The 27215-nt window shown below is 47.0% G+C and overlaps 1 long non-coding RNA gene across 1 annotated transcript; it reads right to left on the reverse strand.

Annotated features, from left to right (window-relative positions):
- Window positions 1-5429: 5429 nt before the first annotated feature.
- LOC137847981 (uncharacterized) lies at window positions 5430-27215 on the reverse strand. Its single transcript, XR_011091135.1, has 5 exons — window positions 26410-27215; window positions 20799-20876; window positions 18799-18909; window positions 17744-17919; window positions 5430-7168 (listed from the first exon to the last, which is right to left on the reverse strand). It is a non-coding gene; the product is annotated as an uncharacterized lncRNA (long non-coding RNA).

The following is a 27215-nucleotide window of genomic DNA, read 5'->3' on the forward strand; positions in this document are numbered from 1 at the left end:
ACAGAATTATAAGATAGAGGCAGGTAAGCAAATTTCCATGGGATTTGTCTTCCTAGGTCTGTACATTATCTTCAGGTATTTCTTAAATTCCTGCACCTTATATTCATGCAGAAATCCAGTACTGAGGCAGTCTTAAAATGCTGTACTGAATTGTCTTGGGTGTAACCTTCTTGCCAATGGCCCAAACTAAAGAGCAGCAAGAATTTCTTGGTGATGATGTTTGAACAGAGATGATCTCACACTTACCCAGGGAGTAGCAAACCACACTGTATCTTCGTTTGCCGCATCTGGTGTTAGCTGGAGTTGACCCTTCATTACACACCACATCTAGAGACCGAGCTTGCTTTTCACTCCAGAGATAAGATTTTCGAGTTCATTACAAATTCAGAATAGCTCTGGTGGCTGCAGAAACTCATCACAGGGTTCCTAGGGATAATGCAGTCAGCATAGCTCAGAGCTACCTTATTCCCGCTAACCTACTTCTTAAAACTCTGTCCAGTCCAGGGAAGTGTGGACAGTGATTGCCAGAACTACTTCTTAGGGAAAGGATTTGAGAGGAGTTGTTGAGGTGACTGACACAGAGCAGCCTGTGTAATGTACTCCCAGACCCTCCTGCCATTACAGTGGAGGAAAATTGTCCCACAAAGTGCTTGGCCTTCGTGCCAGGATCCCCAGCACATTCACAAAACATACACGTAGCACACCGGAAAACACCAGCATCTTCCACAGAGTGCAGGCTCTGATGGGTGGAACTGAAAAGCAGGAAATTACATTAAGGAAGTTGTTAAGCCTTGTAACCCGGAATAAAGCCTGTGTATGTCAAACAAAATTACCCATGCTAACAGAGTAGGAGTCACTCTCCTTCCCTCTTTTTAGCTTTTCTTTCATCTCCACTCATGGAGCAAAACTCTCAGTGCGATCGGTCACAGCGGTTCAGCTGGGGACAGAGAGGGGCATGAGGAGAGGAACGAAGCAGGAAGGCCCTCCCCGCATTCTCAGACACAGACTGTGTTTTCGTCTTTCCCTCGGGCTCTGTCATTTCACTTTCCTCTCCTGCAAGTAGCACTTGGAGAGCGAAGCAAGTGGGGGAGAGGTGTGAGAAAGCGCCCAGGCTGAGCCGTACGCCTGGAGGAGAATGGGGATGTGGGGCACGGGCAGATGAGCTCTGCAACGTCGCCATGCGGCCCTCAGGCCCCACCACACGTTACTGTGTCCTGGCAGGGCCCTCAGGCTCCACCACATGCTCCTGCCACAGCAAGGCTGGTGGAGGAGGGCCCTGGGCTGCTGACAGAAGTAAGTCGATGAGAAGCCAGAGGGCCAGAAGCAGGCGGAGGCTTCCCGCTGCGCCGCAGGAGTGAAGGGTTGGTGATAAACCGCTGGGGATAAATGGCAGCACCTTCCATCACCACTGCTGTCTACTCCACAAGCAGCTGTTGGACCGTGACAGCGAGGGCAGAGAGAGGGATTTAGTGAACAGCTATGGCCTCCCTGACAGCATGCATCAAAAACACCGCCTCCCCTACGCCACGCGTCTGCAGACAGGGCTGGCCCAGCTCTGGGGTTTGTCTGGCTGTAGGGTGTCATTTATCTCTCTATCTCATGCTTCCCAACTCGACAATTTCCTTTTAGCACGAATCTCTTTCCTCCACCTCCTTCTCCCCATTATAAATATATGAGTGCGTGTGTTTCTTATTTTTTATGTGATCTCTCATAACTGCCAAGAAAAGAAAAAAAAAAAAATCTCTTGACATAAATCCTTTTGGTTCGGGTTTCTTGACAAACATGCACTAGTTTTTCTTTATCCCTCACACCTCTCTTCTCCCCACAAACTCTCAGCAAGTTTCTGTAAGCTCTCAGCTCTCGAGAGCTCTTTGAGGAGCTTCTCCTCGGGAGGAGTCACCGTGCTGGAGTGAGAGCAGGGGGGTGCCTCCTCTGATGTGCAGAGCGTGTAAGACAGGGCACAGGTGCCTGCCCATGTATTCTGTCTCTGTAGGTGCCCTGGTTTCCTCCACCGCATACATCCCTTCAAGCATAGTTGTGGGAATGGTCCCGTTTGGCTTTCAGTGCCTCCATCCTGAGGTCTATGCCCCCATTTGGGTGGGCTGAGCTCTAATCAGTGAGCCCAGCTGCTGTGTCCGATGGCACACACAACTCCTGTGACAAAGAGAAGAGTCCCGAGCCCCAAAAGTTCAATCCTGGAGTGTTCCAGCCAGGAGGCCATTCCCTTCTGCTCTTCCTGGCTGCAGGCTGAGCTGCAATGCAGAAATCTCCACCTGAACTGACCCTCAGCTGAGGGACTCAGCACCGAGTTGCCCCGTTCAGTGTGTGTTAGCAACCAAAGGCTTCTCTCAGTGCTCCCCATGGAGATAAGGCTGCTCACAGGTTGGGACGGCAGCAAAGCTGAGGTCCTTGCCCCTGGAGGCTTGATGCTCTAACAGAAGTGCTATGGGTCAAAATGGATCCAGTCATCAGCTCTAAACCCCCTATTGAACTTGCAGAGTTCTCTGAAGCAAAGGAAGGAAGGGTTTTGCTGAGGCTCACCTGTACCTAAATTCTGGGCAGCAAATGAAGGAAATGCACAAATTTCCTGCTCAGACAACAAGAAGGGACAGGTGGTTTTCAAGGCTCCAGAGAGACTTCTATTTCTTAAGCTGATGGACAGGATCTTGAAAAAAACACCCTCTAAGATGGCTGGGTAACAAACATCAATGCCTCCATCAGGGCAACGCCTCACTGTCTGCCTAAAGTACAGATGCAAGTCTGGTGCCTAAGTTAGGCAGAACTGCTCATACCTAGCTTTTGTGCCTTAACCTCACCAGAAGCTCCAGTTACAGTGAAATATATGGGGCAGCAGAGCATGGCAGCAGAGCTAAAGCCCATAGATCACAGAGTTAAATATCCTACTGCGGGCTAAAAGTGAGTGCGCACAGTTTCAGCCCATGTGTTGGCTGAAGTTATGAGCACGCAAGAAAACGGGATTTATAATGAGAATGGCAATTCAACCTCAATTATAGTGCGCGACTGTCTGCACACTATAAACTGGAGGTTTAATAATGAGGCAAGTAGGCTGAAGGAGAGAATTTCATTGTATCTGTTTCGCAGCCTGGAATTCTTACTAAATTCATCAGATCACTTGAGTTCTCCTGACAACTGTAGCAGTATAACTAATTTTAAAGGGGTTTATTGTACATTAAGACTGCAACAAAAGATAGAGGCAGAGAAAACCTCATAGCAAAAGAGAACTCCAGATTGAGGACTATAATGTATATGAGATTTGAAAGAAGTAAGTGCTAAAAGATGTAGACAGCAGTTTTTCAGGGTCCTTAACCTTGATGAATAAATGAATAAAATCCCTTAAAAAATTGCAGTGTTTCTTTCAAGTGATTTCCAGCATGTTAATGATCAAGAGAAGCTGAGAAAATTACTGGGAAAGGAGATGACTTTCCTCAATATGCTCTTACCACAGAGACTATGAGGCAGACTTGAATTGTAAGCAAATAATAAGCAATGCAAAATATGAGAGGAAGCAAAGAACAGAGGCTCTTTAGCTGTCCACGATGCATTTGCATACAGGTGCGTTGACTGCAGGACGTTGTGATGTTGCCAAATCAAAGCTTTAATGGAGACTTGAAGCCTTCCAATTCTTCCGTAACCAGATGCTTAGACACAGCTCTCCTTTACTGTATTCACTTAATTTGCTACCCCAAAAGACAATAGGATCCCAAGTAAAAGAGGGCTCAAAGAATAAATAGAAGTCTTAATCTACCACCTTTAGCATTGCACGCACCATGTATCAACCTCCCCAGCTGATACTGACTGCAAAGGGGGCTTGAATTGCCCACCTCTATCTCCTAGGTATTGCTGGAAAAATACAAGACCCACCAATAGAAAGCACAGCAGCTCACCCCTCAGTGCAGTCCACAAGAGGCATCTCCCCACCTTCTGCATGACAGGAAGGGAAAAATCTCTTTGGGGTCCTGGTGCCCCAGGATGCACCAAGGGCTGGGTGAAGGTGAGACAGGGAGCATCAGGCTCTAATGGGGCACTTGACTGCTGAAAATGTGGGTGCTCCCAGACTTCTTAAGCTGTCAAAGGAAATGGCAGATGAGAAAGGGGCACTGAAGATGGAAATTGTGGAGGTATCATCCCCAGCAGTGTTTTGACCTTACAGCTTTACGTGTAACAGTGCTTGCAGACAATGCTCTTGTCTCTCCTTCTGTCTTTGAACCTTGCCAGCACCCCCAGCACCCACACACCCCTTTGCTCTCCCAGCCTCACCAACCTTTAGCTAATAATATAGCTGATTAGATCTTTCATCATTTTTATTGTTATCCACCCGCATATTAATAAAATAGAGCTCTGCCTGTTTCTGGCTGACCACGTTCCCTAATTTATCATAAAGGCTTCGCCTGAAATATTTCGGTGTGACATGCGGGGAGAGCCGCAGTCCCTCCCAGCCAAGCATGTCTGCAAGCGAGCACGGCACAATGTCCCAGAGTGATATCACCCGTATTCTCACCACCCAGAGCAGAAGTTAACACTCCGCAACCAAGCTGCTAAAGCAAAATTACCAGAGATTGGTACCAGAGGCACAGAGGTGGAAAAATGGGGAGTTAACTCCAGCTCACTGGAGCACACTGCTTCATACCTGTACCATCTCTTAATACAAGGGAATCTGCTTTTAAAGCACTCCAAATTTTCTCTTTAAAGACAGTAATTACAAGGGTGACTTAACATGGCCTCAGGGACTATCCTGCAAGAATTGGAAGACTTGATCCCTTAAAAGTCAAGAAGCTGAAGGAATCATGAGACCAGCAATAGCTTTTTTTTCCCTTCCCTTCCCTTCCCTTCCCTTCCCTTCCCTTCCCTTCCCTTCCCTTCCCTTCCCTTCCCTTCCCTTCCCTTCCCTTCCCTTCCCTTCCCTTCCCTTCCCTTCCCTTCCCTTCCCTTCCCTTCCCTTCCCTTCCCTTCCCTTCCCTTCCCTTCCCTTCCCTTCCCTTCCCTTCCCTTCCCTTCCCTTCCCTTCCCTTCCCTTCCCCCCCCCCTTTTCAGGGTACAGACTTAAACTTAGAAAAAATATGAAGCCCAAATGTGCAATCCAAAGGAGGATTTGAACCCACAAATTCAGAAACAATGCTCCCAAACAGCTCTATGACACCCAGCTCTATTGAGCTAATGGTAACTTTTTGTTGTTGTTATTCTTTGAGAATGACATTCACTAGACAAAGGTAAATTCATCTTTGCGTGTCTAGAGTTATACTGGAGGCAACTGAGACAGGTTCAATATCTTCCAAGCAAAAGTAGAAAAAAAAAAAAGTGAAATAATTCCGTGAGTTAAACATTTTTGTGGGATTTTTCTTGTTTTAAATGAGCGACAAAGGCAATTTCAGTTGCTGCAATTTTTCGAAACACTAACAGAGGAAACAAAACCAAAAAGGTAAACAACTTTTTATTAAATAAAATAAAGCAAAATTCCTACAAAGCTGATAATGTTTCATAGAAAAAAATCCATTTAATGAAAAAGGCCCATTTTCTGCTGAAAAATATTTTCATGGGACACATTTCAATCAGGATTGTCAGCTGTTACTTGCCTTTCAATCACCAGCTGATGCCCTTGCTCGCATCCCCTGTGCTAGATTCTGTGTGAAGATGCAATAAGCAATTTCTGGTTCACAGAGCTGGGATCCCATTTTGGGAACAGCCGAGTGAAACAACCAGTGGGTGACGGTGCAATAAGATCGCATGGATGCAGCAGGCAAGATGTGGGAACAACCCGAGGGCACAGCACTGCTTGAAACAAACAGCGGCCTCCCGGACAGCCACTCCTTGGCTGGCTCCATGCAGGTGGCCTCAAAGATGTCTCAGGTGGTTTTTGGTGGGATTGTAAGCGGAAAACAAACCAAGAGAGGGTCTGTGGTCTTTCAAGGCAGTGCCGTGGCAGCAATGTAGAGAAGGAAGTGGAATAAAGATGGAGAATGGACTAAAAGACTGGAGCCCTGATAGCAATCACTGGAGTTGCACAGCTCTGAGCAGGTAGGGGAGATGTGAGCTGTCTCCTCCCACACACACATCCCGTTGACTTGCTCCAGTCCCTATTCAAGCCTTGTGTCCTTGTTGCCTGTAACACAAAGCCACAGAGGCCCACCATGATTGCTGGCCTCATTTTGGAAAGATCTCTGTGGGAGCTGAGAACAACCTGGATAAGCACAGCATTTCTCCAAGGAAACACATTTTTTATTCCTCTGATATCCCAAATGTTGTCTTCACAGACTGACAGAATGGTTAAAGTCGGAAGGGACCTCTGTGTCCCTCTGGTCCAAGCCCTGCTCAAGCAGGGACACCCAGGGCAGGTTGCCCACGGCCATGTCCAGGGGGCTTTTGAAGAAAAGGGACTCTACAACCTCTGGGCAGTCTTCACCTGGACCAGTTTGTGATCCAGTTACATGTCCTCCCTCCTCTCTTTCATATCTCTGTTCCTGTGTTCCCTCATTTTCATCTGAACTACCCAAAAATAAGACCAAAGCAAAAACCATGACAAACCCAGCCTGTGATGAACCAAATGCAGCTCCACTTAGCTTCCCCCGGCCAGGGAGGACTTGGGTCTAATTCGCGGCTCACAGCCCAGCTCTGCAGTGACAGATGCTGCCTGAGACTGAAGGAGAAATGATGATGCAAGGCCGTTTCCTTCGAGACGCCGTTCTGTCACCATGGAGGCAGACAGCATGCTCTCAACAAGTTTATCTGCAAAGTAACATGAAAATTCCTCACAGCAGGAGAGATTTGACGGGACGTGCCTAGAACAGCTTTATAAAAAGGTTTCTTCAAATGCTTCCAAATCCCATGCATCTTTTTCTTGCTTTATCATCCTTTTCAACATCCTTCTTCCCCTCTTTTTTTCTTTTTTCTAATGCCTCCACAAGGCACGTTTATCAACATCAAAGCACATTCTCGTACAGCTCAGTTTTTCCCTCTGAATCCACCCTTGCAGAGTCCAAGCATACTACTACTCTCCACACCCAGCAACTTCATCAGGTTGCTGGTGAAAAACTTGCCTCTGTGCACAAAATCTCCTTCAAAGTCTGGGCAGCATTGACATCTTCATGTGAGGAACAAGATCCTTTACACCTCAGTGAATTTCTCTGAGGCAGAGCATTTCTTTGTGATACTCCTACAGAGAGAAAGAGACACTCAGTTGTGCCTGGGCTAAATTTTGGTGACTGTCCCCTAGTGCATTTTTCTTCCCTCCCCAGCCAAACCAGATGTGCATGCTGGATTGTATTTATAGGTTGCATTCAGGATGCTTAGCTCAGACAAACAAGTGCTCCAGGTCTGCACTGTTATCACCAGAACCTGCAGGTCCCCTCTGCTGCCATTGCAAGCAGCTTTCAAGTCCTTGAAAGTGGTATGACGACCAAGTACAGCCACTTACCCACACACCAGGGCATGGCTGAGTGCAGGCCTGAAGGTGCTGTAACACTGCTTTTCTTTCCCACATGATCCTCAGATTTATCAGTTTAGGAATACGTGTCTGGTACACAGGCCAGCGTGAAGGCAAACTTGGACCCAAGAACAGGTCTATCTAGTTCCATGCCCTCAAGGATGAGTATCTGCTGTTAAATTACTCTGGCTTTTCTCTCCCTGACTCTCTGCTCTCCTAGTGTGTTGGCATCATTAAAAACAACAAGGCAAAAACAACGGGATCTTTTCACATTTTACAATTCAAACCTGGAAACCAACTGGATGTTAAAAGAGCCTACATCCCCAACACTTCTCCCCTGTGCTGCTTACAGAACATGACCTGGATTTGTCACTGCAGTGCCTTCATCCCAGGAGAACATCTTCCTCTCTCTGTCATCCTCACCCAGAAGAACATTATATCTCCTCTCCTGGGCACTGGCAATGCCACGGGGACAGCCAGGGTGCAGGAGCAGCTCAACACTGCTTTCCTCCGCCCTTCTGGCAAATTCCCATCCAGATCTAAACTCTGCATCTTCAGCCCACCTAATAATCACACTTTGGGACAAACAGGGTACAACATGAGATTTAATTGTATCTAGGTTTAATTCGTCCAGAACAATTGGCCGTAGAAAAGATGGAAAACAGGCTGAAGGATGTATATTCTCTTTTCTTTCAGCGTATAAAGGGCTGTGTGTGTGTTGGGGTGGTGATGGGAGGGGAGAGGGTGAAAGGGGAGCTGGAACTGTGAAGTTTGAAGGTGAAAAAAGTCTTTATATCTGGATTAGTGGAGTCCTGGGGCCTTCAAAAATAGTTAAAATTCCCTTTTTTGAGTAATGGAGAAGTAGTTTGCATTGATCTTAAGAATTTGCTTATAGTTTTCCCTGGAGTTCAATGTACTGGGGAGTGCAAAGCTGACACAGCTCAAAAGTTTTATGAACCTCAGGTAACAGCGTGAAAGGAAATTTTAATAAATATTACATTTATTTAAATTTAATTTTTTTTCCTTGTTAATAATAAAAGCCAACCTTGGTCTTCTGGGCTTTTCTCATATGCCTGCTTAATACAGCAGCCGAATCGTGGAATTATTTATATTTTAACTTCGTTTTCAGTAAATCGTCAATCATTCACCTTTCAAAAGCATTAAATTCAGAGACGAACAGCAGGGGAGAGGAAGACTGAAAAATAAATATTGACTTTCAGGGGTTTGTTTTGTGTGTGTTTTTCTTTTTTTTTTTTTTTTTTTTTAACACAGGGTTAGAAATAGAAGCTGTTGTGGGTGATGAGTAAAAGCACAGAAAAACAAAAAGATATCTGTGATTTCTTCCTGTCATAGACCTGCGGCACTATTTCTGCTTCACTTGCCGGAAGCCAGACTGGTACCAATAGGTATTGGCCTTTGGTGCCTTAAAGAGGCATCTGGGTGAAAATGTGGGGCCTGGCAGTCACTGAGTGAATGCTCTTGTCCTTACAGAGGGCACCTACTACCAGCCATGGATATCGGTAACGTAAAAAATAGCTGAGATTCTGAGGAAAAGCCAAGCAAAAGAGGCATGATAGAGTTGAGATGTCCATTGGGATTGCCATAGACTGATCTTTATGCTGTAAGAAGACCACTTTAGGACACACTCTAGTCCAAGCTAAAGACTACAGCAAGAAGAGCCCAGCTTGCCATCTTGGATAGCACAGGTTGCAGCGCTGCAGTGAGTCATGTACAGGTTGGGTTCAACTAATGTTGCACATTTTTGATTCAAAGCACTGGGAGATGAAATCTCTACCAATCACCATGGCAATTTCTTCCTTGTGATAAAGACCAACAAAACAGATGCCCAGATTCCTGCTTACATCTATTTGTGTTCAGTTTACAGGCACTGGTCTACCCTGTGCCTTTCTTTGTCTTTTAGATTAAAGAGTCCTTTTATTGCAGGTGCACACACACAGCACATCACCATCTGAGCTTGTTGATGAGCTGAACAAATTGCTCTCTTGGAAGCATTTTCTCCAGCCCAGACTTGTGAGGGCTTTTGCATGCTGGCCAATTTCTTACTGGCCCTGACAAAGCACATATCCTCAAACTGGACTTAAGTTTTCATTATCCATCCCCTTGTGACTTATACTGAGCTACAAGTAGTTCTATCCTTTCACCGGCCTCCTTCAGGGTGGCATTAGTTGGTTCCACCATCATACTGAGACTTCAAGTCCAGATGAAGGACCATTTTTTAGAACCTCTTGATCCTCTTCAGAGTCACTGCCTTTCAGAGGGACTCCCACAAACCCCAGCACACTGGGGCTGGCCAGATGGAAAGCAGCTATGCAGAAGAGGACCTGGTGGTCCTGGTGGACACCATGGTGCATCAGGAGCCAGCAATGTGCCCTTGCAGCAAACAAGGCCAACAACCTCCAGGGCTGTCCTAGGAAGGGCATTGCCGGGATGTTGAGGGAGGCAATCCTTCTCTGGTCAGCACTGGTGAGACAACTGATGAACCGGAGACACTGAGATCTCTAACTAAATAGCTTGTTGAAGGGAAGGCTCAAGAGGAACTTATCAATATGTATAAACATCTGTATGGGCAAATAAAGAAGACAAAGCCAAACCCTTCCCAGTGGTGCCCAGTGAAAGGACAAGAGGAAAAAACTGAAACGCAGGAAATTCCATGTAAATGTCAGAGGGAACTCTAACAGTGAGTTGTTAGAGTTCCCTCTGACAACTCCAGAGGAGTTGTGGAGTCTCTCTCTCCCTCCTTGGAGACATTCAAAACTTAACTGGACATGGTCCTGAGCAACTAGATGATAGCAAACTGGATGATTTCCAGTTAGCCTCAGCTATTCGGTGATTCTGTGTTCACCCCTCTGTAGCTTCAACCTGTCCCCCTGCTTCCCATTCTTTCTCCCAGTTAGATACTGTGAAAATGAGTGCTCTACGTGTCTGGACTACTGATGGGTCCAGAGTCGTTTCATGCACTCTCAAGCCATATTAAGCACCCCTCCAAACTTTAGGTTATCTGTACGTTTTAGTGAGCAGTACTGTTTTTATTTATTTCCGGACCATTGATGGAAACACTACATTGCATCCAAGCTATGACTGCCTTCTCAGAAACACTATAGAAAAGTGCTCATTAAACAGATTTTCTGCTTATAATTTCCTTCCATGATCTGTCAGCTACCCATTTCTTAATATATTGAATATTAGCATATTAAAAAAAAAAAAAAAAAAAAGAAGAAAAAAAAAGCCTAAGATTTCCAGCCCTTACAGCATCTGTGTCCTTTTTCTATTCATTAACAGCAAGAGATGCCTAGGAAATTACTGTAAGACTTGCAATGCTTTCCCATGCCCCCACACATTCTCCCAACTTCTGATAACAGGAGGTAAAGGCATTCCTGTACCAGTGGCAGCATCCAGACTATCATGTCCTATGGTGTCCTATGGCCAGCAGCAGATCTGCCTTAGTCTACTTGTTGTTTAACCTGTTTGCACTTTAGTTAAGAATTCCTTACCTGGATTGTATGCCCTGGGGAAAACCAGTCCCATCTTTTTCTTTAAACTTGCCTGTTCATTTTGCTGCATGTCCTCTCCAGCCTGTGGCATGGGAAGCTGTGAGCCATCATGCCTTTTTCATGTAATCCCTAGCACTCAAGATTTCATAGTCTCCCATTCAGGCCAGGGTTTGCTCTAGGTTTGTCAATCACCTTGTGATAGGCTTGTCCCCAGGGAAGACAGTCAGTCCTTCCCTGTCTGCCCTCAGAGCTGACATAGACCTCTGTGATTAAATAACAACAAGGCTTTTGCCCTTTGCAGCCCAGGCTGCCACTCCATGCCACTGCCCTTCCAGCTCCAGCTGGAAGGATGCGTGAAACCGCATCTCTCTGGGTTGCATCCAGTTGGGACAACATGTTTCCTTTGGAAGCCAGACAAGAAACCTCTCTGGTTCACAAGGAAACAGGGGCAGGAGCCCTTACAAGCTTCTGCCCTTTGCAGAAAAGCATTCTCCTTCCCTGCTGCCCTCCCCAGGCAGGCAGGCAGCAGCTCACCATGCAAGAAAGCAAAAGAAAGAGGAAACAAAAGTTAAACAGAGGTTAAAGGAATAGGAGAAGAAAAACAGATGACCCCCTGGAGTCTGGGGCCGAGCAGCAGGAACAGTGGGAGCCCCTGGAATCCAGCTCATCCATCCACACTGCCCTTGCTGCCTTCCAGTTCCCAGGAGGGGGCCTAATAAATTTTACAAAAGAGCAAACAGCTGAAAAATGCTCGCATTTAAAAATATATTGAGGGAATTTGCATGTTGTTCCCTTTTGTGTGGGGATGGCATTTATACACCCGGCGTTTCAGCAGCACCGCATCTCAGAGCACTTTACATAGCAATTAATTACACACTGGTAGTGGTGTGACTGTCTACAGGCAACCTCATCAGCCATTATCCACTCAGCAACATCCAGCATACAGCTGTGAACATTTGCATTAGCAGAAAGTCATCTCGGCTGCCATTAGCAGGGTGCGGGAATGTCAGGGAGGATGCTAGGGGTCGTTTCACCCCCGCTCCTTCCCGAAAAGCCTTTAGCAGCTACCATCACAGCCTTCACAGGCAAGCTTATGACCCTTCCCTCATCTCACCCCAGCTTTGGACCAGGGAGATGTGTCATCAGCCTACAGCACGCTGCAGTCCAGAGCATGCACCTCGTGCCACGTGGTGCCATCTTACCCCTCAACGAGGGAATGGATGGGAGCCTCCTGAGATTACACACAAAAGGTGCAAACACCGAATCTCTACAGAGGACAGCTTTATGGTTTAAACTGTTCCCACTGCCTGTGCAAGTTTCAGCTTCTTGTCCTTGGTATGGCTGCCACAGTGCAGCCCCTGCTCCCCAGGACTGCTTTCAGCACTCTCCTGGGCTCTCCATAAATCAGTCTGCAAAGATACCACACACCTGTACGTCCCACTTCTGACAACATCATGGCCTCGGTGCTACTGTGAAGTACTCAGCAATGGCACATTGTGCCCAGAACTCCTTTTTCTTCTGTTTTGCCCACACAATGGCAGGTCCATATACATGAGTGCCTTCAGACTAGAGGAAGCCTGTTGGTGATGGGTGATGGGAGGAATCCCAGCAGTGCACTGACCTTCAGAGGAGACCTGAGCACAAGGGACAGCCACAAAGGACCTGGAGATATTCTTGCTAAAGTTTATAACGTAAACTCTCAGGCTACATCATTACCACTAGAATGAACAGTTGCAAAAATTGTCCCTGGACTTGAGAACTTGATCTTCTGTACTGTAAGTTGTTAAAACACTACCTGGCATGTTTTTGGCACAAGCTAACTAGCATTTTCCCAAATGATGCCTAGATGCAGCCTGGGAATTAGCACAGACTAGTGCCCATTCTCAGTAGGCAATTTGGATGCAACCCCCCCTTTTTTGGAGGGTGAGAGAATTTAATAGTACAGATGCAGGATATCCTGTGCCAGCTGGCCTCTGCGCAAGAGAGCAGACCCAGCTACAGTTAATTTACAGGTATAGACGCAGCCTCAGAGTCCTGGACAACAGCCAGCCGATGATTGCATTCTCCTCCTTTCAATTCCACCAACCTGAAATGCAAAACAAAGCCACAGTGCTTCTAATCTTTAATTGCTGCTGTGTGCCATTGAACTGTTGCTGTCTTTTGATCCTGGATAAGGTGATCTTTGAATTTCTGCAAGTTAAGGAGTGTCTGAAGTGGTCTGGGGTTCCTTTGAAGGGCTGCAGAAGATATGATTGCAGCACAAACCACTTGGGTCTCTTTTCTTTCTGTCGTGTCTTTGTTTCATGTGTGCTAAAATATTTGAAACAATGCTTCATTCTGCAAGACTGGCACGTCCTTCTTGCTGAGCCCACCAAGCTGGCTTCAGTCACCAGAAGACCTCTGAGACCCAACCATCACAGTCACTACAGTAATTTCACAGATAACAAATCTTATCCGAGCAGGAGATAAAGAGATAAAGGTCATATCTCAGGCCAGGAGGATACCTAAGAAATGAACTGAGAGCTAATCAGAGTAATGAGCCTATAGAGTATACCTTTACCCCTTAAAATGCTGAGTTACGGATGGAAAAAACACTATGGAAAGCATATTCTTTGAACAAACACATGGACAGCCCACCCACTAGTCCATATTTGCTTCATCTTAACCTGAAAAACTAGTTAGTATTACATACCAGGGTTCTTCAACAAAACCTGGGTAATTCAGAACATATTGTAAACTCCTCACCTGTGTCCTTGCCTCTCAGGCTAGCATTTGGCATTAGTTTAAGTGCAAGAACTGTTTCTGCATGCTTTTGCTCACAGATTAGGCTCCTCCAGCTTTTATGGTCCAGCAGTTAAAGCAGGATGGGGAATGTAAGAACAACCTACAAACCCGTCATGGTTGCACAGGTCACCTTCTAGTTTGTGACTTAGAAGAAAACAAGTCGAAAAAATAATGCCCTTGTGAGGATAAATATGGTCTTCTTACAAGTCTGCAAAGCCAGCTGTCCTGCTTTGGGCTTCCTCTCCTGGAAAGCCCAACGAACCAGGGTGCAACCATCACCGGACTGTAGCTCTGGCTCAGCCCTCCAGTCTACCTACTCCACTTGCTGCCCAGGACTGTGGGACCTGTGGCACCTGAACCAAGCAGATGTCATCTCATCATGCAAAGAAGAGAAGGGAATCAATGCTTTGGTGACTAGGAGAAGGGGGAAATTCTTCCAACTAGCTGGTTTACAACAAAAGCACAAAGTCTTTGGAAGCAAAATAAGATAATCTCTCTGGGGTTTACTTTATCTTGTCTTTGCTGCCAGAGCTAATTTCCTGATTTCTAACCCATCCTTGAGATACGCACAGACACATTTTAATGAGCTTTTGGGAGATAGGGTTCTTATCCCACTCTTTAGTGCAGGTTCGATCCCATTCTGTGCTTGCCTGCTATTAAGTTTGTCTGTCTTTAATTATTCGCTTGCTTCCTGTGTGACTTCCCAACCTCTTCCCCCTAGACACACCAATCCCTAAACTCAAAACCCTGACAACCCACAGAAATTGCTAACTGTCATTTGAGGTTTCCATGGCATGTTACTGTCCAAATACTGTCCTGGGGTTCAGCAATTCAATACAGGCAGCGGAACAAAAAGAAAAGGATTTTCCCGAAGAGACAGAGTAAATGGTAAAGAGTAAAGCTCACAGCTACCTGTGCTAACATCAGATGTCCACACAAACTTCCCCTGAGACACTGGTCACCACAGCTCGGCTTAGCAGGGCTCACCTTGGCTGGGGGTTGCCTTTCCCATGGGCTCCTGGAGCAGTTTTTATAGACAAAGTTTTTCTCATTAGCACTGTAGGAGCTGATATTAGACTCCCCCACCTTCATGCCTAACCATTTAGATGAGAGCAAGGCTGCATCTCACAGCTGTAGGGCAGGGAGCCTGATCCCACAGCCCTGTCCACCCCTGTCTTCCAGGACGAGGAGAGCTGATGCTGCATTTCCCGTGATGGAGGCAGGACCCGGCGCTGAGAAACAGAGCTGAAAACCACCAGCCAATTTCACAGATTCCACTAGAGACCGTTTCAGACAAGTCACTGGGCTTGATAATGCTGATTTACATAGCGGCAACGCTTCCCGCCGCCGTGGGAATTGCCGGGTGGCGTTCCCTGGCCCGCGCGATGCCGGAGGTCAGGCTGCTGATCAGAGCGGTCCCATCTGGCCTGAAAATCTATAAATTCAGATCTGGATGAAATTGGGCAATTTTGGATTTGGATAAGCATTCATGAATTTAAATGAATAAATAATAATATAATAATAAATCATTCATCTTGCTGTCTAGCGTGCGAGTCCCCTCCAAGACCTGCAGTTCAGATGCAGCCAAAGTTTGACTACCTCTGCAATTAGAGCCAATGAATTTCTAATGAGGGGGAGGGAGGGAAAAAAAAAAAAAAGAGAAAGAGAGAGAGAAATGAAATGTTTTGGGACAGTATTTATCTGAAGTGACTTCTGCCTCCCTGCAGGCTGTGTTAGGGCCAGATGCTAAACAAACTTGTCCCATTGCTGGCTCGGGGTGATGCCAGTGAAACTGTCCATCTCCCACTGCTCAAGACAAGCACAACCCATAAACCTTAGTCCCAGATCTGTTGTGCCAGTAGAAACTTGCCATCTTCACAGCTGGCTTCACCACAATAGACTCCTGATTCAATCCCAGGCTACAGTGTTGGGAAAGTACCTTTCCTTTTGGCTAATGGTGGCCTGAAAGAGCTTTGGGCAGTGACTGATGCTCTTGCAGGGGCTGTAACAGGGCTCTCCTTGCCAGTGCCATGCACTGCTCAGTGCAGGCTGTTTCCCGTGAGCCAGAGGCAAGTCTACAGGCAGTCAGTGCAATGGCAGAGAGGAGACAACAGGCTGGGCTACGCCGATCACCAGCAGCCTCCACACCTGATCCCAAGTCTCTTCATCCCTACCGGTGGGCCTTCACCAGCTACTCACTGCAGTCCAAATGCCTGGCATTGCTTTATCCTCCTTCTCCTCTGCTGTTATATCCCCTTGTATCACCCCCAGAACAATCCTGTTCCAATTCTCCCTTGTGCACTTCTGCCCTCCCCGAGCCCCTGTACTTTTATTTTCTGCCTAAACCAGCTCTTGCAGCTTTCCCCAGTTTAGCCTCCTCCACTCATTTCATTAACATGCTGTTTACTTCTGCTTGTAGATCATTAGCAACAATATTAAACAACTGGCAATTTGCCCAGGAGGTTGCTATCTCTGGGGTTGATGGCTTGTTTTATTTTCCCTCTCAGAGAGCAGCAAAAGCCGTGGAGATGGGTGGACACGGAAAGGCCTGAGCCACGAGCAGAGATGAGAGAGGCGGTTTGCTCGCCCGTGCCAGTAAATCTCCTGCTCTGCTTCCTCAGCTCCTTGGTCAGGTCCTCCTCTCTCGGGCACAGTTCTCATGCCTGTATGTGGACGTTTCACTTGAAATAAGCCCCCAGTACTCCTCCAGCCCCTTAAAACCTCTAATTTTGGAGTCAATGAGTCTGTATCTAGTGCTGAATTTCAGGGCAATCTCTTTCCAGACTCCATGTATCACAAATCCCTCCTGCTTTCCAGCTGAGCGCTGAGCCAAGAAACTTATTGACTAATTTCAGCCCATCATCTAACCCACTCTGGCTCCAAGATTTAAACCCTTGCAGGGAAACCCACCTCCACATCAGTACTCTGAAAGTTTTCACATTCCCTTGGGCACATTCCTCATGGGAACTTTGCACAGATGCAGGAAAGTTTGGGTTCATCTCAGGAACTCAGCAGGTCCTTTTAGTAACCTGCACCCAGTACAAAACGAACCCCAGGCAACCCACAGGGCTCAGACAGGGGCGAGGTGGCTGGTCCCTGCCACAGCTCTTCCATTGTGAACACAGCAGAGAAATGGCTGCAAATTGTCATTAAAGATTCATCCCTTTTCTTTCTAATATATATATATTTTATTTGTTTTTTTTTGTTTTGTTTTTTTTTTTTTTTTCTCCAATACAATCTGGAGGGGTAAAGGGAAATTCACACATTTTAAAACTTCCAATATCTGGCAAAAATGTCAAAAGAAAAATCACTGGAAAATTCAGTGATTCAGATGACCATCTCTGATCCCAGTGCTGCCACACAGACCCTTTGGGCTGTTGGACACATTCTCTTTGTCCACCCAGATTAAAAGTACGGCCCACACAGGACTTGCAAGGACCATCTGTTGAACCTGTCTAGCCCTCTGATGAAGAGATGATAATTTAATAATTTCCAGTGCTAATCCAGAGGCATCCTCAGCACATGGCCCTTCTCTTCTCTGTAGGTTGCTTACTCAAGACAGATTACACCAGCTTGTTTCTCCTCCAGCAATGACATATCCCTTTCCTCCTCACTTCTTCCCACAGGGCTATACATGGGGACCTCTTGGTGCCCTCTTGGCCCCAGTTACTGTGGCTGAGCAAACCAAACTGGACTGTAAGGCAGGTGGAGGCTGAATTTGTTGTTCCCCTCCACCCCCTGGCACCTAAAAGGCCTTTTTAGCATGACCTTACATCTCTGCTCCCCTGACCACTTCTAGTCCTTCCAATAATTCCCAGACTGTAATTTCCTGCTCGTCTTTCTAACCTCCCCAGATCCTTTTGTTGTATTTCCACTGTCCAAACCAACCCCCCTAGCTCCTCCCAGTTCAGCCTCACCCACACATTTCATTAACATGTTGTTTACTTCCACTTCCAGATGATTAGCAAAGATATTAAATGACTGGCAACCTGCCCGGAGAGGCCATTACCTTTGGGGTTGATGACTTGTTTTATGCTCCTTCCCTCAGCGTGGCAAGAGCAGCAGAGACGGGCAGGTCTGGAAGCTCAGAGCTGGGGGCAGAGGTCCAGCAGCAGCTCTCTACAGGTTCACATTCTCAGTACAGGGCTGGTGCTTTCACCCCAATACCACCACGCAGAGTTGTGCCTGGGAAAGAAGAGTGCTGGGAGAGAGCCCTACTCTTTCTTAGGGATCTCTCTGCTCCCCAAAACTAGGGAAAAGGTGGGTGGTAGATGAGCAAAAACATACAGGACATCCTCTGACATTGGCAAAGAGTGCTCTTATCACCTGTAACAAGCCGGGAGCAATGCAACAGCAATATTTGGCCAGTGAAACTTTGCATTTCCTCTTGGTTGTCCTAAGTTCGTATAGGCCAAGAGCAAGGAAGGTGATTTCAGCTCTGGCTGACCTGAAATCTCTTCTTTGGCGCAATACCACCAGGTCACCAGTGTCTAGCCAAGAACTGGAGAGTTAGCCCAAATCCCTTCCTACAGAGCCCTTCAACCTCTACAGGTCCAAACCCGAGCAGGACCAAGAGGTGCCAGGCATACACACGGAGGGGAAGGTTTGACCAGCCACCATTCTGCGGGCCCACAAACATGGGAGCTGAAGCCTTGACCCTGTCCAGTCTACAGCCTGGGATCTCTGCTTTCAGGCCACTTCTCCTCTGGGTGGAAAGATGCTTTCTTGTGAAAGAGCTCACCCAGCCAAAGCTCTGCACGGCACAGAAGACTGTCCAGAAGGCAACTTTCAGCTGGGCAACCTGTTTCATGGTGGCCATCTCACTTGACTTCAGTGGTCCCTGACGCCTCAGAGCCTGCAAGATCATTCTTGATATGCACTGGAGTGTCTCAGAGCAATGATTTTTCATCAGTATCTCTCAGTACAACAGTGGTTCCAGGCTAGAGCCTTCCACACATGAGGAGTCAAATTTCCACCAGCCAGGCTGCTTCAGTGCAAGAAAGATGCTGGTCACCCTTCCAGAAAAGCACTCTCTTTGGGGGCTTTTAGAAATACAGATCTTACCTGCCTTTTACACTGCTTTAAAGAACAAGATGCGACGTGATCTCTTCCCCACTGAATAAAATCACTGAATTGAGAAAGGAAGTGTACCAGGTGGCTCCCTCTCTTTCCCACCTTAAACAAGAAAAAGAAAAAAAAAAAAAAAAAAAAAGAAAAAAGGCTTTGAGCTGTTCTTCAAAGGCTGTCTGATTTGCTTTGAATAATATAAAATGATGATGGAGGGAAAAAAGAGAATATTAAACTCAAGGCTGTAAAAGCTCTGCGCTCAGCCGCAGCCACTGAAATAGATCCACGTACCCTTTTCATAAAATAACCACAATGATCCCTGCCTTTCTCCGTAACAGCTGGGGGATCAGCGGCAGCGCAGAGATGGGTCCAAACACAGCATGAATAACAAAAGCCAGGGTGCTTCTTCCCAGGGGATGTTTTCTCTCCCTGTTACACATCCCAGTGCCTCCCACACACCCCATACCTTGCTGCGAATTTCTCCCCATCGGTCCTGATGGGGCCCTTCCTGGAGCAGAACACCCAGAGATGGGGTAGGCACAGAGGAGAGGGAAAGGGGAGACACAGGGAGGGAAAGGAAAATGAATGAAAAAGTATTTTCTTCTGGGCTCCCCCGAGAAAATTAGTGTGAAGCAAGAAGGAGCTGATTGCTGTCAAGGCCTGCCAGAGCCCAGATAGCCGGCTGCAGTCCCCAGGCACAAATGTGATAATAGCCAACAAGCTAAAATCATTAACAGTAACGATTGCCTCTGAAAAGACCCCAACACCTAGGAGGAAAAACCAGTGACAGGAGAGGAAGAAAAAATAATAAAATTAAAAAAAAAAAAAAGTAAGGGAGCGATTGTAATTTCTTCTTAGCATTTCTGCACTGTTTTCCATAACCCTCTGATCCCAATAAATACTGCCTCACCCAGTTATGGCCCAGTCCAGCTGTCCCCAGCCATCACTTCTGTAAGCATTTGTTCTCCCTTTATTTGCTGGTGGGAGAGCAAAGGGAATGAGGGGGGGGGGGACGAGATGGAAATATTTCATGAAAATAGCCGCTACCTTTAGATGGCTCTTCGGGGATGCTATCTGATGAAAAAAGTTATGTTCTAGCTCCTGGATGGATGAACCCAGCCCCCACAATAGACATCTACGCTGTCCCCATGGCCAGGGAGTTGTGACAAAGACGGAGGGAGAAAAGCAGTTTCCCCAGCAGGTCTCTAGGGCTGCTTTGGAGGCCTTGCAAGCGGACCACCCCTCTGGGGGCTTGGTGCACAGCACAATGGACATCAGCCCACGCTTCATCCTGGCAGAAAATGGGGGCAGCAGAGCTTGTTGAGAAGATGGAGCCGGTCCCTGAGCATGGTGTGCATGGGATGTGGTGGGAAGTTGGCAGGCTAGAGGCATAAGCTGAGAGAAGAAAGATTCAGACTAGGTGTAAGGAAGAACTTTTTCCCCATGAGGACAGTCAAGCACTGGAGAAGAGTGCCCAGAAACCCTCTCCTCCCCAGGGTTTAGGTGATTGCCATCCCTGCAGGATTTCAGGATCCACCTGGAGGAAGCCCTGAGCCACATGCTCCAACCTCAGAGCTGACCTGGCTTTAGCAGGAGGTTGGACTAGAGACCGCCTGAGGTCCCTCCCAGCCTGAATTATGCTGTGATCCTGATCTGATGCTGATGCCTCTCCCCCCTTAGTAGTCCCCTTGGTCACACAGCAAGCCACACTAGGCTTGTTCAGCCAGGGCACATCTGTCCACTCCAACCTCCTGATGCTCCTGGGAATGGTTCTTTCCTCCTGAGGAGTTGTTCTGTGACAGCCAAAAGGAAGGAGGCTGTAATTACAGCACATGGCTTCTGCTCTGGGTCAGAATTAAATGTCCTCAGATTAGCCTGTGGTTTTTTTTTGTTTGTTTGTTTGTTTTGTTTTGTTTGTTTTCATAGTCCTTTTAATTCTTTGGCAAATCACGTACCTCTCCGCTCAAAGTATTTCTTCTTGGCTCTCAATTTCTTACCTCGTCCACGCCTTCTCTTTCTTCATCCTTCTCTGAAAGCAAACTCCATGTGCGCAGCCTTTGGTCAATTAACTGCTTCTACAAGGAAAATAATATTAGCTTTTAAAAGCAAAAGCAACCGATTTTGGCTCCAGTTTCTTTTGTGAGAACACTTGTCTGGCACCATGGTGTGGGATTTCATGCTTTATCTCAGTACAGCCCCACGTACCAAGCGGCTGCATCTCATCCAGGGGTAGCTGTGCCTGAGATGGAAAGAGAGAAAACTGTGAGGCTGCTCCTAAAGTGCATGGCCCAGAGCACACTGCACGGGGCAGTGCTAATAATGGGTAGGAGGAGTACACTCCCCCTAAAAATCACCAGAAAAATGTAATCTTGCATTATATTGTGTTCTCTTTGGACCCATTTGCCTTAGCGTGAACAATAATTCCCAGCAAAGCCTGTGGCCAACATTCAGACAAGAGCAATGAAGTGGAGCACCAGGAGCTCTTTGCACCAGCCAGCGAGCCCATTGCTAAGCTGCTTTGTGCAGAAGTTGTACAAACCACGTCCCACACTGACGCTCACCTTCTCGGGGAGCTGGGGAGGAGGACTGGGTTCCCTTCCAAGGATTGTCAGGGCTCAGCAAAGCATTTAGCAAAGCCACCCTAAACCTGTTTGGATGCAGCTGGAGTTTGCAAAATGGAGAACCCTTCTTCCAAAATTAATTCCTGGCTTTGGATTCGCCTGATGCAAAGAGTTTAATTTTCCAGCTCAGAAAACTCTGTTGTTCCTCTAGTGAAGGGCTGGGAAAGGTCCCCAGTCTCCCCACGCAGGACCAGCAAAAAGCACCAATTTCCAGGCTGTTCCTGGGAGGTTTCCTCCTGCAGCAAGTCTGCCTCATAGGATATTGGACATCTACAAATGTCCTTCAGCACCATGCCTCAGGCTCAGCCCTGTACTAAGAGCACTTTTCTGCAAAAGCAGGAAGTAAATTCAGCAGGGAACACTACCAGCAGCCACAGGAATGACCAAGTGAGAGGTAGCATGAGCTGGTAACAGCAAGAACAGGCAAGGACCCATGAGATTTGCCCCAGCTCTTCCACAACCTGCTGAATGACCTTTAGCAGGTTATCCATTGTCCTTAGCTTCCCCAGCCCTTCTCATGGGACCTGTCAGTGCAAAACAGCCTGCACGTGGATTTCAGAGACCCTGCCAGCCCCCACCATCCGCAGGGCTCCCCATGGACTCAGTGCATCAAATCTCAGGTGCCAAAGTTCTCCATGGGACATCAAAGGCTGGCCCAGACTTGCTCTTGGCATTTTCCAGGGGTTCCCCGAGGAGTTTGGGCAGTTCTTCTGCAAGGTGCTCATGACTACATCTAGTGTCTTACCTGTGCCTTTGGACTGTTCATCAGGAGATATGTGAGTGGGTTTGGGGGTGGTATGGTGCTTTGTGGAATCTGTCCTTTTCCAGTCAGTCTATATACTGAGATCTCAAAGGCCTACTGAAAACTTTGTAACGTAGGTCATGCTGGAACTCCAAGCCACAGGATATTTCTCAGATGCTCCAGCTGCCCTCGAACTCATGAACATCACAGCTTTGTTTGGAAATTTGGAAAATCCTACATGAATATGCATTGGCACCAAGGAGGAAGGAACCATCTCATGAATTCCCCCTGCTCTCATTACACTCTGCCCCAAAAAGGTGAGTTTGTCAGTTTTCTTATCAAGAAGAAATGACCTTGGATACTGTACAGGTTGTTTTCAAGGCGCTGAGAGTCATTTGTGTCAGATCTCCAGTTTGAAGGGATCTGGTTTCCAGGAAAAAAAAAAAAAAAAAAGAAAGAAAAAAAAAAAAGGTAATGGTAAACAGAAAACTACTTGTGTCTAGAAATGGGAACCAAAAGGTGGAGAAATCCCACACCACCAACTCAACTCAGAAATCTTGGCAAGGGTTGAGACATCAGACTTCACAGCCAAGTAACTGGTGGCAGGCATAAGAAAAAGAATTTGAAGTGTAGATAATGCACAACATCACCTTGGCATCTAATTAACTAAACGAGTCTGAGTCTTCACTCAAAAGTAAAATTTCCCAATGTTCAAAAAAAGCTGATTAAGCTTTAAAACAAACAGACAAACTGACTAACAGACAAACTGAGACTACAACAAAGGTGATATTGGACAAAACTTGTTCAGAACAGCAGACATTTGGGAGCTATTATCTCCAGTTTACCTTCTCTGTCACATTTTATAGATCATCTTGTTTCTTACACACCTCCTATCTCCTCACAAAACAGCTGGGAAAGCAGATATTTGCAGTACGATCACACTCAGTCTCAACATCTCAGAGCTTGTCTATGCTGGGTCATTCTGTCTGAATTAACTAATGTATCATGTAAAACAGATTAGTCAAACCATATCAGCTGCTTCTCGGACACCCTCGTTTGGTGTCAAAGAGGTCTCACATCTCTTTCAGTTCATTCCCTAAAACTTAAATTAAAGGGGTCTTACTTCAACTTATCTAAATTCTGAGTGTTGAAACAGGGTCCTGATGCAGCTTAATTAATCCCCTTTAAGACTGAGTTTGATGTAATTCTCCCACGGGTCTCAAAGTAGACAAGTACCTAGATATTGCTAGGTGGCTTAATGTTCAGCATGAGATGAAATTCTTTCAAGGCAAGTCAGTAAACCCTACCTGAAGATTTCATTTTCCTTATTGCTGGATGTTGGAGGAAATGCTTTAATTCGAAGTGAAATTACATGCAGTATTGTCATGCTCACAGTTTGATCGTAAACTTGATCAGGAAATGGAAAGGTCAGAGCTCTGGGAGTCAAGTGGTAGGATGAGATTCCCACCTGCCCCATAACCTCGTAACTTTTCAATGTCTAACAAACATTGAAAAAAAGCCTTGAAGTGTGACCATTAGAGCAAACAACAACAACAAAAAGACCTCGAATGTTATTAGTATTTTTCTAAATCACACATTTTTTTTGTACTTGTGGTTGGCAATATAATATACAATAGCATCTGCAAAACACTACGTAGTAGATCAGTAGACCAAATGCTTAGGAAGGGAGCCAGAAAAGTGTTCAGAGCAAAATTTACCAGCCCTTAAATTTAATTACAATTCCAGAACTAAAACTGTGTTCAATGAAAATTTCACTGTGGTGGGTACAGTAGAGATGGGCCTGAGCCAAAAGGCAGTGAAGAAGCAAATCCAGACCTCAGAGATGCATCTCAGGCTGGGAGCCTAGACATTGCTCCAAACTTCACAACTGTGTAACAAAACTGAAAATCCTGGACTTGAATACCACCCAGTTTGGCGAGCTCAAAATCTGTGTCAGTCCTAAAGCACCTCTGTTGAATAAACATAACTTGTTTTCATATGAGGTGGCGCACCGTATGAGAAAGTCAGGTGAGATCCATCTCTTTGGCTATTTTTCATAAGCTCTCTTTGCTTTCCAGAAAAAACAGTTAATATCAAAACCTATTCTCTCATCCAAATTCACATGATACGCCACATCCATTAGTCATGTTGTTTAACATGGGTCTGTATCATGATATATTGACTCATCTCTAACTGATGGGAGAAGTGTTATTTTTTGCACGCCCAGTGGAAGCAAATAGGCATCTGCTCCATTTGAGTCGCAGCTTTCTCTGGGTTTGGTCACCAAGGACGACATCCAAATGGGAAGAGCATTTACAGAGCTGAGGGACAAACTGCAAGCCCAGGGGGGCTGCCTCCACCCCCGCTCCCTCCCGCTGGTGCCACCACCAGGCTTTCTAGGGGTTTCCAGGGTCCCTTCAAACTCAAAATTCAGCAGTGCCACATGCATGGCGTGGGAGGACAAGTGAGACCTGGCACATACCAACAAATCCACACTGACACCAATAAATATTTTTGAACAAATCCTTGCCAAACAACAATCTGACTTTTCCAGGCTCTTTCTTTTTCTGCCCTTCTAGTACCTGGTGACCTCCCACCCAGAGGCCAAACTCACAATGCCTTCAGTGACTTTTGAAGGAGGAGACTCTTTTTTTTATTATTATTATTTTCTCCTGCTGCCAGATCTCATCAGGGTTTGGCTGCCCAGCATCTGTGTTCGGGAAAACTAAAAAAGGAAAATGAGAAATCAGAAACAGCCCCCCACCGTCAACAGCAGTCTCGGAGCCTCAGCTGTCATTAAACACCGGGGCCTGGGTCTCGTGCCATCCCGTTGCGTAGAAATTGTCTAGCAGAATAGATGGTCTTTTAGCTCTGCAAGACTGTCTACATTTATTAAGTGAAATCACTGCCTGTTTTCTGCAGCATTAAAAGTGAGTTGGAGTACAATATATTTATTGATCACTTCTAAACGCACCTTGGACCTCCTTCCAGCTCCCCCTCTCCTGCTTACTCAAGCAGAGCCCAGAGCACATACAACAACCTGCATCTTCAGGATGGGCTCTCCCACAGTGCAGAGGACCAAAACTCCTGCCCAAACCCTTGTGGCCCATTTCCTGGCAGTGGCGGACTTCAGGGCCAGCCAACAGCCAGGGACCAGGCATACAGAGTCGCAAGGGTGGAGAAGAAGAAAGGAGCTGGACTTGGAGCCGCTGGGCTCTGGGCCAGGCAGGACACATCTGCTGGAAGCTGAAAGGGGGAAGCAACGGGTATTGGAGCCCTGGGATGAGAAGGAGAGGCACAGATGAGGAGGAACCAACAGAGATGCTGATGGAGGTATCTCTGCAGCTTTCCCTGGGCCAAGGACAAGGAGCAAGAGCAGGGCTGGCCTGAGCCAGCAGTGAAAGCAGATGCCAGAAAGGGCACCCAGCGTTGCATGGGGTGAAGAGGACAGAGTGAAGAAGCCCAGGTCCAGGAACGGCACATAAGCCCTGGTTAGCCCAGAGATGACTCCTGCTTTGTTACTGCTCCCTGACACCCTGGGGAACCACGGCAGAGAAATGAGCCCCTGGATTTATCCCCCTTTTCCAATTAGCCTCCTTCCCCCTCCTCCTCTCCCTCCGCCCTGCTGGAATCAATCCTCGTCCTGGCATTTTAAAGGGCAATGTGCACGTTTTATGGCCGTCCCCTATAAAACCATTCTACATGATAACACATCCAGCCCTTTATTAGGGACGTTTGGCAAGTTTATTGGCCAGACATTTTTCTGCGCTGACAGATGAGGCCCTGCCATCACTCCTGCGAGCAGGCGGGGCCTTCTCCAAGCCACCCGGCAGCCCACGGCCTTGCCCCTGGCCTTGCTCCCTCCGCTGCCAGCCCCATGCCCAGGCTGCCAGGGATGCAGGTTTGGGGTGGCCTACACATTTCAGTAGGGCCGTCCAGCCCACATTTCACCTGTAGTCAGCAGGGCCGTGTCCGGCTGCATTTTGTTATGGCCCCATCCACCAGAGAGCTGATAACACTTCAGAGCTACGCAAATGCTCTTGGCTCTCTGCACAGGCAGCCTAGGGGCAGTGGTTTTAGGGCCAGAAGTTTTGCTTCTGTCCCTATACACAATTGCCCACTTCAGTCCCTGTGCTAGTAGGGGTGAGGGAGAGTGCAGGTTCATTAGGGTATGAGACAAAACGTGTCTTTTGTGGAAAGTACACTTGGACCGAGCATGATGCATTATCTAAAGCCATCACTTACCTAGCAAATAGCTGCCAGCTGCTGCTCTTACAGCACTCCAGAAGCAAAACAGAGCTAGGTCTGTGGTAGAGTGGTGCAGATTTTAGGTTGGGGCCAGGACCTGCGTGTTTGTGGGATGAAGTTCTAGTAATCCTACAGGCAGCTGGCTGGGGGGGTTACAGATCAGCTGGTGGCTCAACTTCAAACCAAGCACAAGATGATTTAAAAAAAAAAAATCAAAACAAAACTCCAAACAAAGCACAGAGATCACTGAGACAGCAAGCGCAGTCCTCAAGTCTGTCTGCCTCCTCTGCAGAGCTGCTGGTGGGGCTTTCTTACAGCCCAGCTGTGCACTGGGTTGCTGGGAGGCTTTTCGGCATCTCAGGGGGTAATTGCTCTCATTAGATACTAGGGAACCACCTGGCCTTTGTAGCCCTGGGCACTGTGATGTTTTGCCCCACTCAACCCCTATCCCAAGATCACTGCAAGCATCAGATACCACTCCTGAAGAAAGGAAGCATGCTGAGGTGCAGACACAAGGTTTACACGGTGTGCAGGGGCTCTGCTCTCCAAGAAAGCCATGGCTGTGTTGCCAAAGCAGATTTGTGTCCAGACCTGGGATGCTCACGTCGCCAAGGCAGTATCAGTGCCCATCTCCTCCTCTACTCACCACAGGGATCCCCGTGAAGCTGGAAGGACATGATGTGAAGGCAGCCGTGTGTTTTATCATCTCGTGCTCTTCGCAGCAGTCCAGCAGTGAGTGGCAGGGTTTGCAGAGGTTTAATGAGGGATCAGGGATTAACAGCAGAGACCGAAATTTATCAGAG

The sequence above is a fragment of the Anas acuta genome, chromosome Z (assembly GCF_963932015.1).
Source record: "Anas acuta chromosome Z, bAnaAcu1.1, whole genome shotgun sequence".
Classification (NCBI taxonomy): domain Eukaryota; kingdom Metazoa; phylum Chordata; class Aves; order Anseriformes; family Anatidae; genus Anas; species Anas acuta.